Consider the following 9,845-nt stretch of genomic DNA (forward strand, 5'->3'; position numbering starts at 1 on the left):
TGAACCTACTCCGTCTTTTCTGGGCGTGAAGGATTGAGGCCGTCTTTTCTGTCTGGGAAGTTTGTTGTTACTTGACCCAGCATCTCACACTGTAGCCCAGAGTGACCTCAGACCTCACTGTGGAGTCAGGTTGTAGTTGAACTTGGGGTCCTTTTTCTCAGTCTCTTCACTGCACAGATTATGCACCTGGGTGACCGTATCTGCCTCTTCTCTGAATATTGTGTCCTCTTGCCCTGTACACCCATGCTTGGAAGACGTAGTTTCTTGGTCTTACTGAGCATTCAGTTGTAGTGTAGTTTAACATACTTGTTTATGTTCAACTGATAAGACAAAGTCAGAGGAGAGGAGGACGGGAGGTACTGAGAAAGGCTGTGTAAGCCTTTCTTGCTCATAGTCTTCGGAGCATGAGTGACCACAGACAGCACTAGGGATATGGAGTGAGAATATTGGTTTCTTTAAAAAAAAATACAGAAATTGAAACATGCTTCCATTTTAATCCCAGGTGTGGGACATGAGGCTGCTTCAGATTGCCCAGAGCAGCTGATTGTGATTTGCCTCGTGCTTGAGCAGAGGAGTGATTTTTGCCAGCTGCAGATAGTTTCTGTGAGTGTGTGACATTTGGAATTCTGGGGACTCCTCAGAGGGTGTATAAATGCTAGGGACCCGAGTGGCGGAGGGTGGGGATGAGGTGTTGTTCTTGGCTGTTGTTGGTCACTGTTTAGTTAAGTAGTCCTGTGCAAAGAATCAACAAGAAGTTAGATATCCTGGCAGTGAAGATCAGACTTGCCCCATGGAACTCCATGCCCCTAATCCATAGGAAGTAGTCTAACGATATTGGTACCTCTCTTCCCCTCTATCTTTTTTTTCTCTCTCATATCTGGTGTTAGGGAGTTGAAAGGGTAGAAAATGGGCAGAGAATGATGGAAGAAAAGAGAACCCACAAAGTAGCCAAAATTGGATATGGTAGTAAAAGGTACTGGGGAGAAAGTTAAGGAGATGGAAAGGATGTGCCTTGCATAAACATTTCCTTATGCTCCCACAGACAGCTTAGAATCACATGAGGGGCACTTTAAAGACCCAAATGTTAGGACTCTCCCCAAGGTATCAGGTGCCAGCAAGGTCTGAGGGACACCACCCTCAGGTACTTGTGATGCACGTCATGATTTTACTTGACTTCAGCGTCAGAAAGTCTTCTCCTTACAAAACTTTTCACTCGCAGGTAAACATGGTCTGCCTTATCTTAGCCAACAACAGTATTTAGCAGGAAAAGTGGATTAAAGAGGAAAGGTCTCCTAGGTGTGAGGCCAACAAGGTAAGCCCCTCTCCCACGTCTGTACTTCACTAGGGAGCCTTGCTTCTTGAAGTGGCTTCAGGTTCTAGTGGCTGAGACCCAGACTCTTCTTGACCCTTGTCATATTTTAAGCTTTGGGATCCTCATATCCCCTGAAAATACACATACACAAAAATAAGCAAAGAAAGCCAACTTTCAATCTGGTGCCTTCCAGTAAGAAAAGCTTGTGAGAGCCAGCAGAGGATACAGGCTTCTTGTGCCTCGTTAGTGGCAGGGCGTGGCTGATATTCTGGGGTGTGGCCAGATCAGCCAAAAGTCCCAGTGTCCAAAGTGTCCCAGAGATGATACAAACATGCTGATCTCCAGGAGAGATGGGATGGTAGGGGCAGCAGGAAGAGACGCCTCTTTATAGCTCTTCCAATATTTAGTTGGTTTTTTTTTTTTCTGAATTGCATCTGCTCAGTGGCTAAAGGGATTCAAATCTGAAACCATTTAGACATGTAGCTTGTATCAGCCTATAATTGGTTTAATATTTGAGCCAGTTTGGGTTTATTTTAATGATTTCCTTTTCCATAATCCAAAGACTCTGGACTCATCCCCAAACTTGAACTGAATCAGTGTGGCTGTGTCTGAGTGATGATGGGTTGGGCAGATGTTTTCATGGAAGCCTGGCTCAAGGACAGTGGTCGGACCCTTACAATCCAGTGCTCAGCAGCTGCAAGATCCTGAGGCTGGACAAGGCAGTGCCCCCAGGAGAGCACACAGAGCTAGCCCTGATTCTTTCTGAGGCTGGCTTAATGCCTGTGGCTTAAAATAAATCACACGAACGTCTCCAAGAGAAGCTGGCCTGTCTCTCTCCCCTCCTTACACTTTTTATATGTAAGGAGGAAAGCAAGTCCAGGTTCCCCCTTTCTACACACACACACACACACACACACACACACACACACACCCATACATACTCATACACACACACAGACCCTCACACACACATTCACACAACATACACTCACACACACACACTCACAGATACACAGACACACACTGAGTTCTGAATATTTGCAAGTGATCAGAAAAAGTTTGGTATCCCAGTGCTGCTCCATGCTTTAACCAACTCTAATCCTATATAAAACAGATAGTTTCCTACAGTTATGATAAATTCTGAACAATAGAAACTTCCTTAACAGAGGAACATAGGACTAATTAGAATTCGAAGACCACAATCAATTTGGACAGGCACCAGGTAATTAGATATAACTTGATCCGAGGAATTGTTTTTTAATCAGAAAATGAGGCTCACATTTCACAAACAAGGTAAACCACTTAATGTCTCAATAAGTCATTAAAAGTGTAGGAGGAATTCCCCTATTTTGTTTTTATTGACAGTGTCAAAGTGAGTTATATGTGTTGCCAAGGCCAAGACAACCAACGTTAGGTATCTGAATGGTCTTAAGTCTATAGCAGGTTTAATTCTCTGCACAGGAAGTGGCTCTCCCCAGAACCTGCATCTAGGAGGAAGCTTTTGGGATGACAGTCCTCAAATAAGGTGGGTTTTATTGATGCCTTAAACGTATTGTAAATATCTTCACAAAAATTAAAGGCCTATTTTTACTACCTTTTTCTCATTCCTCTGAAACATAGTAAACCAAATCTCAGGTAAAAGGAATGTCCTACCCAGGAGCTAGGTCTGTGGATATTTGCTTGTTTTTGTTTGTTTAGTGTTTGATCTTCTATTCTTTTTAATAATTTATTTTGGGAGGCTGAGGAGACCCAGAAAGACATGTATGGTATGCACTCACTTATAAGTGGACATTAGCCATAAAATGCAGGATAGCCTTATTACAATCCACAGACCCAAAGCAACTGAGTAATAAAGACATCCCAAGGGAGGACACACACATCTCACTCAGATGGGGAAACTAAATAGCCACTGGAGGTGGATAGCAGAGGGAACTTGGTGGGAGAGAGGGTGAGGAGGGGAATGGGGATGTTGATCAGGAGTGGGGAGGGGAATGGGGATGTCGATCAGGCATGGGGAAGGGATGTTGGGAGAATGCTGGGAGTGAGAATAGAAATCAGTGTAAGGGTCCTCCCTGGTGACTCGCTGGAGTCCTGGGGTGGGGGAGGATACAGTGAGTCTATGGTGTGACCCTAGCTGAGATTCCTACCAGCAGGGGATATAGAGACTGAAGGAGTGGCTACCTCATGTAGCCAGGCAAGACTTCCAGTGGAGCTTCTATTCCCCCCATTAATTTATTTATTCACTTTACATTGATGCTCCCCTCTTCCCATCCCCCCACAGTCCTCTCCCTGCCCCCTCCCCCTTTTCTTCCCTTGCATATCCCCCTACCCTGGCACATCGAGTCTCTGCAGGGGTAGGTGCAACCTGTCCCACTGAGGCCAGACAAGACATCCCAGTTAGGAGAATGGGATCCACATACAGACAACAGCTTTAGGGACAGCCTCTACTCCAGCTGTCTGGACCCACATGAAGACCGAGCTGCACAGCATACGTACAGGGAGCCTAGGTCTAGTCTGTGAATGATCTTTGGTTGGTGGTTCAGTTTCTGAGACACCTTCTCCCCTACCACTCCCACTGCCCACGGCCAGGTTAGTTGACTCTGCTGGTCTTCCTGTGGCACTCCTATCCCCTCCAGGGCCCTTGGTCTTTCCCCCAACTCTTCTATAAGATTCCCTGAACTCTGTCCATTGTTTGACTGTGGGCTTCTGTATCTGTTTCAGTCAGCTGCTGGGTAGAGCCTCTCAGAGGACAGTTATGGTAGGCAAGCATAACAGAGTATCATTAATAGTGTCAGGGATGGTGCTTGCTCATGGCTTAGGTCTTAAATTGGGCTGCTTATTGATTGTCCATTCCCTAAGTATCTGTTCCTTCTTTGTCTCTGCATTTCTTGTAGACAGGACAAATTACCAGGGCTGCCTGTCCCCTTGGAGGCCTGATATGACCCAAGACAACCAGAGGCTAGTGGCTGTACTAGGGACAATCATCTCTACCTGCAGTCCCAAAGGCCTGCTACCACCAGGGACTAGCAGGCCAGCCAACTCCAACAGAGACAATCAGATGGACAAAGACCAGCACAAGAGCATTTTCAGCAAAAGCCAGGGCAAAACGGCGCCACGAGAACCCAGCTCTCCTACTACAGCAGCCTCTGGACATCCTAACACACCTGGAGAGTAAGACAGTGACCTACAATCAGATCTATGAAGATGATAGAGGCCTTTAAAGAGGAATTAAGTAAATCCTTTAAAGAAATACAGGAAAATATCATCAAACATGTGAAGGAGAATTCTATTCTTAAAGTCAGGGTCTCACTATGTAGCCCTGGCTGGCCTGGAATTCACTGTATAAATCAGGCTAATCTTGAATTCAGAGAACCACCTGCTTCTGCCTTCTGAGTCCTGAAATTAAAGAAGTATGTCAGCATGTACAACTGCAATTTCACTTTTTAATTATTACACAAATAGCATTTTGCAGTTAATATTAAAAAATGCCTAACCTCCCGTGGACCAAGAAGCTGCCTCAGCACCTGTCCCCGGTGGGCACCGGCGTGCCGCCGCCCGCTCAGGACTCCCCGGAGGCCGAGCTCAGTTCCCCCAAAATTATAAAAGCGGGAAAACTCAAGACAAAGAAATCCAACAAGGCTAGTGACTTCAGTGATATGGCAAACTGGCCAACACCAGGTGAATTGGTTAACACGGGGTCTCAGAGTGTTATCAGCCAAGGAAATAAAAAGCCACAAATTAGAAAAGAAAAAGAAGAGAAGATTGAAAAAAGAAGCAACAGTGAGAGCAAAGAGAACCGGGAAGCAAAACTAGATGGTCCTATTGAAAACGTCAGCGAGGATGAAGCTCAGTCAAGCAGCCAGCGGAAGAGAGCTAATAAGCACAAATGGGTACCACTCCACTTAGATGATGTGAGACCAGACAGCCAGGAAAGACCTGGGTCCCGGAACAGCTCTAGAGTCAACCTGAAGCAAATAAACCAGCGCACAACAATAGAAAAAGTGATACACGAAGTTGGAGACGGGATAGAGAAAAGAGAGATGATCAAGATGAAGTATCCAGTGTGAGAAGTGAGGGTGGTACCATCCGAGGTTCCACTAGAGGCCGGGGAAGAGGCCGGGGCCGAGGAAGAGGCCGAGGTCGAGGAAACCCTAGATTGAACTTTGATTATTCATATGGTTATCGAGAGCCAGGGGAAAGGACTGAGCAGCCATTTCCTACAGAGCTTAACACCAGCATGATGTATTACTATGATGATGGCACAGGTGTGCAGGTGTATCCTGTGGAAGAAACACTGCTTAAAGAGTACATTAAGCGCCAAATTGAGTATTACTTCAGCATAGAGAACTTGGAACGGGACTTCTTTCTTCGAAGAAAGATGGATGAGCAGGGATTTCTGCCCATTTCCCTGATTGCTGGTTTTCACCGTGTGCAGGCTCTCACCACAAACCTTAATCTCATCTTGGAGGCACTTAAGGATAGCACAGAAGTAGAAATTGTGGATGAGAAAATGAGGAAAAAGATAGAACCAGAAAAATGGCCAATTCCAGGCCCTCCTCCACGAAATGTGCCACAGACAGACTTCTCTCAGTTGATTGATTGTCCGGAGTTCATACCTGGCCAGGCCTTTGGCTCCCATACAGTCAGGGTGATGATCTACTGATGCTCTTGGATGTCATGTGATCGGAATATACAGTGGAGTAGGTGACTCCCTGAAATACCATGTAAATATGAGAGCAAATCGTGCTGCAGAAGTGAGAGTGACCATACTGTCTTCTGTGCAAGAATGTCTACGCCCACCCCCTTGTGGAGAAGGTTGGGCCAGCCTGCAGTGGAGAAAACCACCTTTACGATAATGATGTGAGACAGACCAGAGGACTGCTGTTACTGTAGGAGCTTCTCCTTTCTATGTCATTAGCTTAGGCTGCACGGGCTACTTCATGGTGGGAAAGTTAATTGTTATCATTGGGGAAATACTGCAAATTCTATCTTTTGTTTCCAGGCATTTATACTTTGCCCAGATCAATAAAGCAGAAAAAGAGAGGATTGAGTAGCATTTCCAAAATTGTTAGGTCCTTTGCTATTTGACTTGCTCTTTAATATAGTATACTTTGCATAACTCACATGTTGTCATATTTCACATGTACTATAAGATGTATTAATGTGAATACTTAAGGGGTAAGAAATTTAAGTTAAATAAATAAGGGCATTTTTCCTTTATGCTTCAAAATTGTTTTAAAGGGCTTTTCTTTTTATTATTTTATTTATTATTGTGCACATATGTGTGTTTTTTGCGTGTGGGCATATGTGTGCCATGGTATGTATGTGTGGAGGTAAGAGGACAACTTTACAGAGTTGGTTCTTTATTTCCACTGTGGGACTCAGGTATTAAACTCAGGTGGTTAGATTTGCCCAGTAAGTGCCCTTACCTTCTGAGCCATGTCTCTGGCTTCAAAATTGTATCTCATACATTGGCATAAAAAAACTGCCTGCCTATCTATGTTCCTCAAACTGTAAACTGGAATAAATCCTTCTTGTCAAGAATTTGGGCACAGCAATGAAAAAAATAACTAATAAAGTTAGTACCAAGAAGTCGAAGTGTTGCTGTAGTAACCTATGTGGTATGTAGGCTGTTGGACCTGGTCCTCAGAAGGAATGTGAAAGAAGGATGCAGAGCTCAGTAGTCATTCTGAGTGGCTTATAGGAGACCAGCACACCAATGAGAACCTAGCAAGTGACCATTGTGCTCAGGAGAGGGGCAGGTAACACTGGAGAGTTGAGCTAAAGGCTATTTGTGTTTCCTACTGATGGAGAATATGGATGTATTCTGCCCATTCCTGAGAATGTAAGTCATAGAGCGATTTGCAGTTTGTTTGGCAGTGGCAGTTTCAAAACAGAATTATGTTTAGGCAAAGGCATGTTTACTACTCACTGTGCTTATTCAGATCTATAGCAAGAGAAAGCAGAGAGTGAAAAATGTTCAGTGTGGGGAAGAAAGGAGTGCACCCAGCAGAGTGCACAGAGAGCTTTTTATACTTAAGGAAATTAGTGCCAAAGTGAGAAATTAAACATTACTACTAAGGCAGGGCAAGTGCCCGTAGTCTCAAATTGATTTGAAAGAAGAGAAACTAAACTGAGACTGGCTAATTTCTGCTATGTAAACAGACTTCTATGAGAAATGTTTAACAGGTTTGGAAGCCCAAGTATGTTGAAAGGCTAGTTATAGCTCTCTTAAGCTACTTACAGGTAATAGGGGCCAGACAGCATCTCAGGCTGGCAGTAGAACTTGAATGCTTCATCAGCATGTAAAATGCAAGTTACAGGGTCATGGAAGCTTGCATCAGAAGCCACTGAAAAACTGTGTGGCAAAGGAGATTCTGAAACACCATTGTTTAAAGCTCTGTAAGGTCAAGTTGTAAACTAGACATCCAGGCTATTTATTGGAAGTTCCAGAATTGTGGAACACCTGCCAATGGAAACTGTAGTAGAATCATCCCATGAGAGAAGCTATATATATAGTACAGGTGACAACATTGGAGGGGTGTTGCTGTCCATGGTTTTTGGATCCCAGATGATAGTACCACAAGCCCCAGATGCTGATCATGGTATAGTGTTTCCCTGCTAGGTTTAGGTGTTACTTTGATCCAATCTTCCCTTGCTATACCCCATTCCTCTCTGTTGGAATGGAAATGTTTACACTATGCCTTTGTACATTGGAAGTATGTATCTTGTTTTCTGAAATTATAGAAACTCACGTTAAGACCTTGCCTTGCATCTCAGAGCCTTTGGGCTTTTGAACAATGTTGGGACAATTAAAGACTATGGTGACTTTTGAAAAAAAAAATGCCTAACCTTTTATCCTGTGCTAGGGCTGGCACCCATGGAGCCGCATGGTACTGTAGGGTACTTTTATGTCAGCGGCTCCACGCTGCCCCAAGTACTCTCAGACCCAGGCGGTCTACAAGCTGTTCATGGCAAGGTGCCACGATGGTCCCTAGAGTTAGTTCTGGCACCCGTGGGGCCATGTGGAACTCACCATAATTTATCTCTGGTTACTATCTCTCCCAGCAGCTCTCTACTAGCCGCGAACTCTCAGGTTCTAACTACCCAGGTAAAATCAGGGCTTTAGAAGTCCAGCATGGGCCGGCCTATCACGGCTCCTTGCCACGGACTCTGTTCACATTCCTAACTACCCAGTGAAATCAGTACTTGATAAACTGTAATTTATCAATCAGATTTATATGCTAAATTCTCAGTCCAGTACATTCACACGATAAGCTCACAACCAATTGATAAAGATATAAACCACCCGCCTAGATAAGATAAATTGAACTACAGAAATCCATCCCTTCATAAATATTCATATCAACCTGTATCTATGTAGAGATGCACGGCAAGGATTGTTTACATCTGCCCCCATGTTGCTTCTCCCCCCATTCAGCCTCTCCCTTTCCTTCTAAAACCTCTGTTCCCACCTTCCTCCCCTCTCGTCCAATGACAGGCCTTGTTTTATCTTGCGTCTGCCTTCACCTGCATAATGACATCAACCTACACTAACATCACCTTGCTGGCATCTTCTTATGAAGATTCTTATGATGCTTAGCTTTAATAGACCCCCTTGTTCTTCTCCCTTTCTTCTTATAGCCCCCGAACCTCTTTCACTTTCATATCACATGTGTTCTAATATTCTCCTTAGCACCCACTCTTAAAGCCTCTTTCCCCCTCTTCATGGATATGGGCTCCTTCATGGTTTCCACAGAGAAAAAAAATGTGGGTCTAGGTCTGTCTTTTAAAAGCACACAGATACTAACTGTGATGTCTCTACAGCATGTTCTGATTCATTCTGAGGACTTCGGAGAAACACTACCCTCAGAGGGATTGTAGGTTTGGGTAGCATCCCAACCAAACAAAGCCTAGCACTTGCGACAGTACCTGAGGCCTAGAGATCCCTTTTTATCACTCAAGTCAGAAAGAGACTTGCCATTCACTTAATCTGGCTGATAATGCTCAACACTTAAGAACCAGGGTGGATAATACACTTTCATTTTTAAAGTCACTTTCCCCCCACAATCAACAGCAACAAGTTTTGCTGCCAGTAATATGAATCACAGAGTCTGGAGTTATATAAGCACCCCAGAGGAAGCACAGACAGAAATGTACCAGCTCTTCCTGGAGTCTACTGAACTTATCTTGTAAAGAATGATACTAGTCCCAATTGCCCTATGCCCAGTGTCAACACCTGGAAAATGGAGGTTATCTACCCACCAAGGACCCTGGCCCAATTATATATATATTAAACATACATATGTACGTACATACGTACATACATACATATATACACATGCATACATACATACGTACACACATATAATACAGCATTTTTAAGTGCAGGTTGCTCACATGTAACCTGCATGAAGAATGCCCTCAGGCCAGTCCCGACATATATGTCACTTAGTACTGCTTGGAAAACACACAAATTTAAGATATGAAGGCAACATTTAATAGGTAATAGATTTGTATCCAGGTCTTCTAG

The 9,845-nt window shown here is 44.1% G+C and overlaps 1 pseudogene across 1 annotated transcript; it reads left to right on the plus strand.

Moving 5' to 3' along the window:
- Nucleotides 1–4,887: 4,887 nt before the first annotated feature.
- LOC148006538 (la-related protein 1B pseudogene) lies at nt 4,888–8,156 on the plus strand (annotated as a pseudogene). The gene has a single exon (XR_015683771.1). The product of XR_015683771.1 is annotated as a la-related protein 1B pseudogene (transcript).
- The last annotated feature ends 1,689 nt before the right edge of the window (nt 8,157–9,845 follow it).

This window comes from Rattus norvegicus, chromosome 3, assembly GCF_021556685.1.
Source record: "Rattus norvegicus strain SHRSP/BbbUtx chromosome 3, alternate assembly SHRSP_T2T, whole genome shotgun sequence".
Taxonomy (NCBI): Eukaryota; Metazoa; Chordata; class Mammalia; order Rodentia; family Muridae; genus Rattus; species Rattus norvegicus.